A 5,538-nucleotide genomic window follows, 5' to 3' on the forward strand; every position below is an offset into this window, starting at 1 on the left:
GTGTGTGTGTGTGTGAGTGTGTGTGTGTGTGAGTGTGTGTGTGTGTGAGTGTGTGTGTGTGTGGGTGAGTGAGTGAGTGCGTGGGTGGGTGAGTGAGTGAGTGAGTGCGTGGGTCGGTCGGTCGGTCGGTCCCAGGCTTCACAACAGCGTTCCCCAGAACCCATGGGTGTCCCCTCCCTATCAAGCAGCGAAGATATCGTGGGGGAATCTGAGATGGACACAGTGGCTGTCGCCACCTCAATACCGTTACCACCTGAAGAACAGCATGATTTTCCTCCAAGACAATCCAGTTGAAAGAGGTGAGCTACCGTGTGTTACATGCCACCCGTACCAGAGGCAGAGTAGAGGAACCTTACCTCGTGCTAAAACACTCCAGTCAGAGCTAACAAAGAAAGAATTAGCCTATGACTCAGAGACGGATGGTTGTAGTGATTGTAACAAAGTCTGCCAAGTAGATCTGAACATATACGGAACATATAGAACAGTACAGCACAGTACAGGCCCTTCGGCCCACGATGCTGTGCCAACCTATTATCCTACTAAGATCTGAGAGAATATTGAGTGGGGCTGTTAATTTGGTCCATTCAGGGACCCTGCTGACAGATATAAACAGGAATGTCAGAGGTTCTGTTCATTCTGAGACCTGGCTCTGAGAGAGCTGGATAAGTGTCAAGGACTCACCATGTGTAAATAAAAGGTGACTTGGTGACAGTTTACCAGCCTCTGTGGAGTTATTTCAGGAAATATATTGCCTTTTCTTCACTGTTGCTGGATCAAAATCAAGTTCTTGCTGATTTAGCATTTTTAGTTACCATTTAAAAGTTCATCAAGTTTATTTTTCAAATATCTCGTTTTTATTGACTGCAAGTGCCATTTTTGAATTTGACTGCAAACCCAAAATGTGTTTTGTATTTTAGTTTGTCATATGGAGAATTTAGGAATGTTGGTGGTGTGTGTTTGCATGCCCATTATACAAATACACAAAATGTGATGGGCCAGGTCTGGATGAGCAATAAAATTACTAAGGGAGATGGAACATAATTAGATTATCTAATATAATCATCCTTACTGAGACAGAGAAAGCTGAGACTTTGTAAATGTTTGTTTACACTGAACATCCCTTTAGTGAATATGACTGTATATTTTACAACGCTAATCGCATTTCCAAGAGTCATTAAAACTTCCGCATAAAAATAAATTCTACATTACATATTTAGAATCAATCAACTCATTTTTTTAGTCCCCTGAGTTGGAAAACATATGAATATAAGTTCATAATGAGCTTCTAGGCATACTCATGTTTGATTGCAGACGTTTCATCACCCTATTAGGTAACATCGTCAGTGCACCTCCGGTGAAACGTTGATGTTCTGTCCCACTTGTTATTTATATGGCTCGGTTTGCTGGGGTGGTTGGCATTACTTCTGGTTCTGTTTTTCAGTGATTTGTATGTCTGATCCAGTTCAACGTTCATAGAAGCGGGGTGTGTTGGATCCTTCTGCCTTCATTTTTTTGGTAGTCTGTCTTGCTGATATCTCCTGAGTTGTGTAAATTCTTTGGGGTTGTTTTGATCCGGTTCTCTAACTGTGATGTTGGGTCTATCGCCATCTGTTGGTAGGCATCAAGAAAGGTAACACATGACTAGCAGATACTGACACCTTCCAACATATGGCGATAGACCCAACACCACAGTTAGGGAACCAGATCAAAACAACCCTGAAGAAATTACACAACTCAGGAGATATCAGCAAGACAGACTACCAAAAAATGAAGTCAGAGGGATCCAACACACCCTGCTTCTATGGACTCCCCAAGGTATACAAGCCAGGGGTCCCCCTCAGACCCATTGTCTCGCTACCAGGCACGCTAACAGATACCAGCCAAAGAACTACAATGGAAACTGAAATACTTAGTTTTCAACACTACTCACTCCATTCACTCCTCCCAAGAATTCCTTGACATCATCAAAGACACCCTATTAGAAGAGGATGAGATAATGATATCCTTCGAAGTAACAGTACTATTTACATCCATAAACATCAACCTAGCCAAAGAGACAATTGCCACACTGCTAGACGAATCAGGAAGGCAGGCACCCCATGACACCAACAAGGACAGCACACTGAAACTGTTGGATCTATGTTTCATAACCCACTTCACCTTCTTCAACTGTATATTCAAACAAATTAATAGAACACCAATGAGATCCACAATATCAGGGCTGATTGCAGAAGCAGTAATGCAAAGGTTAGAATGAACAGCACACCTCACTGTAAAACCCAAACTCTGGGTCCGCTATGTAGATGACACCTTCGTGATTATCAAATGCACAGGACCAGAAGAAACCCACCGATACATAAACAACATCCTCACCGGAATAAAATTCACAAAAGAAGAAGAGAACAATAACCAACTACCCTTCCTAGACTTAATGGTAGAACATGCGAACAACGGCACATTCCAGACAAGCGTATAGAGAAAGACCACACACGTACAGAACTGATAATTAATTACTCCAGCAACCACCCCAACACCCATAAACGGAGCTGCATCAGGACATTATTCATGTGATCCACAACACACTGTAGCAATCCAGAATTGCGCAAAGCAGAACAGGAACACTTATACGGAGTTTTTAAAAGGAGCGAATACCGAAAAAGCACAATTCACCGTTATCTCCACGACAGACCACAACAAGAAGACACAGTACGGCCAGATACATTAGTCACCCTACCGTACATCAGAGACATATCAGTAATGACCATAAGAGTACTCAGACCCCTAGGTATCAGGGTAGTCCACAAACAAACAACCACCCTGCGATAGCTACTGACGAACCTAAGGGATCCCATACCCACAACCAATAAAACTAAAGTAATTTCTTTAAGGGTTTCTCGCTCTATCTTACCAAATGTGCTCATTAACTCCCTACTTCACCTTGTGGTACTCTTTTTGCCCAATTCTAGTCCCAATTTACCGAATATCATTCCAGAACAAGTCACTGCTCATTGAAAATCCGGCAAAACATAAGTATCGCGCATCATCTTTAAAAAGTCAAGTGCACCTGGACAAGCATAAGGAATATGGCATAGTTCCTCACCCAGAATGTTATGGCTCAGTGGGCCTACGGCCGTGCTGCTACTAGTACACAGCTGCACAGCTGAAACTAATTGCATATACAACCCTATTCCTGCTGCCCCCAACCCCCTGGCCTCACCCTGCCACTGTTGAATTACCAGACAAAACAGTTTAGTTGTCCATAGGGTGGCACGGTGGCACAGTGGTCAGCTTTGTTGCCTTACCTTGCCAGGGACTCGGGTTTGATTCCAACCATGGATGACGGTCTGCGTTTACATGTTCTCCCCGTGTCTGTGTGGATTTCCTCCGGGTGCTCTGGTTTCAACCCACTGTCCACAGATGTGCAGGTTAGGTGAATTGGCCATGCTAAATTGCCTCAGAGTGTACAGGATTAGCCTTCATAATTGTGGGGTTATAGGGTTAGGGTGGGGTCTGGGTCCAATGCTCTTCAGGGGGTCTGTAGGGATTCTGTGGTTCAGTAGAAACATATGATCGTAACATTCTCTCATCGATCACTGTCACTCTGTCTGCAGCACTCACTGTAAACTTGCATCTTGACATTAAGCAGTAAGGGAACTTCATCACAGACAAATAGTTGGATAATTTCAAATATAAGCTTTTCCTTTATTCATTAATGGGATGAGGGCGTCGCTGACTAGGCAGCATTTATTGCCCATCCCTAATTGCCAAGAGGGCAATTAAGAGTTAACCACATTGCTGTGGGTCTGGGGTCACATGTAGGCCAGACCAGGTAAGGATGGCAGTTTCCTTCCCTAAAGGACATTAGTGAACCAGATGGGTTTTTATGACAATCGACAATGGCTTCATGGTCGTCATTAGACTCTTAATTCCAGATATTTATTGAATTCAAATTCCACCATCTGCCATGGTGGGATTAGAACCCAGGTCCCCAGAATGTTATCTGGGTCTCTGGATTAACAGTCCAGCAATAATACTAGGGCGTTGCCTACCAGAAAAAGTGAACACAAAGAAAACAAGCAGGAGCTTTAGTTCACCCCCATAATGCATGTTCAAATGCTGGAATCAGAATTTTACAGTACAGAAGGAGGACATCTGGCTTCCAAAAGACCAACCCAGGTAGTCACATTCACTAACGCTATCTCCATGAATCTCTAAATTCATCACTTACAAATATGTATTCAGCTCTGTTTTAAAATTAAGGACATGACTAATGTTGAGGTCAGGGATGAGTGTATGAATACTGTAGAGAATGTCAACATACTGAAAGAGGATGTTTTGGGAATCCTAAAATGCATTAAGACAGACAAGTCCCCAGGACCAGATGGGATCTACTCCAGATTGCTCAGAGAGGCAAGGGAGGAAATAGCTGGGGCATTGGCAGATACCTTCACATCCTCGTTGACCGCAGGTGAAGTTCCAGAGGACTGAAGATTAGCGCATTCCCTTGTTTAAGAAAGGATACAGGGATAATCTAGGAAACTATACGCCAGTGAGCTTGACAGCTGTGGTGGGGAAGGTCTTGGAGAAGATACTGAGGGACAAGATATATGCGCATTTGGAGGAAAATAGACTAGTTTGTGACAGGCAGCATGGTTTTGTCCGGGGAAGGTCATGTCTCACCAACCTGATTGAATTTTTTGAAGATGTAATGAGGATAATTGATGAGGGAAGGGCTGTGGATGTAGTTTATGTGGACTTTAGTAAGGCATTTGATAAAGTCCCACATGGTAGGTTGGTAGAAAAACTAAAATCACAAGGGATTCGGGGTGGCCTGGCTAGATGGATAGAAAACTGGCTTGGTTATAGAAGACAGAGGGTAGTGGTGGAAGGATGTTGCTCAGAATGGAGACCGGTAACTAGTGGTGTTCCACAGGGGTCAGTCTTAGGTCCTTTGTTGTTTGCAGTATATATAAATGATCTGGAGGAAAATGTGGGTGGTCTGATAAGCAAGTTTGCTGATGACATGAAGATTGGTGGAGTTGCAGATAGTGCCAACGATTGTGAAAGTATACAACAGGATATAGATAGATTAGCGACTTGGGCACAGAAATGGCAGATGGAGTTTAATCCAGACAAATATGAGTTGATGCATTTTGGAGGATCAAATTTAGGTGTGAATTATATTGTAAATGGCAGAACCCTTACGAACACTATATTCAGATGGATCTGGGCGTGCAGGTCCACAGTTCCCTGAAAGTGGCAACACAGGTAGCCAAGGCAATTAAGGAGACATTTGGCATGCTTGCCTTCATAGCCCGGGGCGTGGAGTACAAGAGTTGGCAAAACATGTTGCAACTATATGAAACCCTTGCTAGGCTGCATTTGGAATATTGTGTGTAGTTTTGGTGACCACACTACCAGAAGGATGTGGAAGCTTTGGAGAGAGTACAGAGAAAGTTCACTGGAATATTTCAGAGATAGTAGGAACTGCAGATGCTGGAGAATCTGAGATAACAAGGTGTAGAGCTGGATGAACAC

The 5,538-nt window shown here is 43.4% G+C and overlaps 1 protein-coding gene across 2 annotated transcripts in view; it reads left to right on the forward strand.

Moving 5' to 3' along the window:
- The window catches only part of cdc42se2 (CDC42 small effector 2), a 248,983-nt gene that overhangs the window by 33,072 nt on the left and 210,373 nt on the right, over positions 1-5,538 (forward strand). Inside the window, exon 2 of one of the 2 annotated variants that reach the window (XM_048595122.1) lies at positions 189-299. The exons of the other annotated variant lie outside the window; for it this stretch is intronic. The gene's annotated coding sequence lies outside the window, so the exon portion shown is untranslated. The remainder of the gene's footprint in view (positions 1-188; positions 300-5,538) is intronic. 2 annotated transcript variants of the gene reach the window in all.

The sequence above is a fragment of the Rhincodon typus genome, chromosome 3 (assembly GCF_021869965.1).
Source record: "Rhincodon typus isolate 14 chromosome 3, sRhiTyp1.1, whole genome shotgun sequence".
In the NCBI taxonomy this organism is placed as follows: Eukaryota; Metazoa; Chordata; class Chondrichthyes; order Orectolobiformes; family Rhincodontidae; genus Rhincodon; species Rhincodon typus.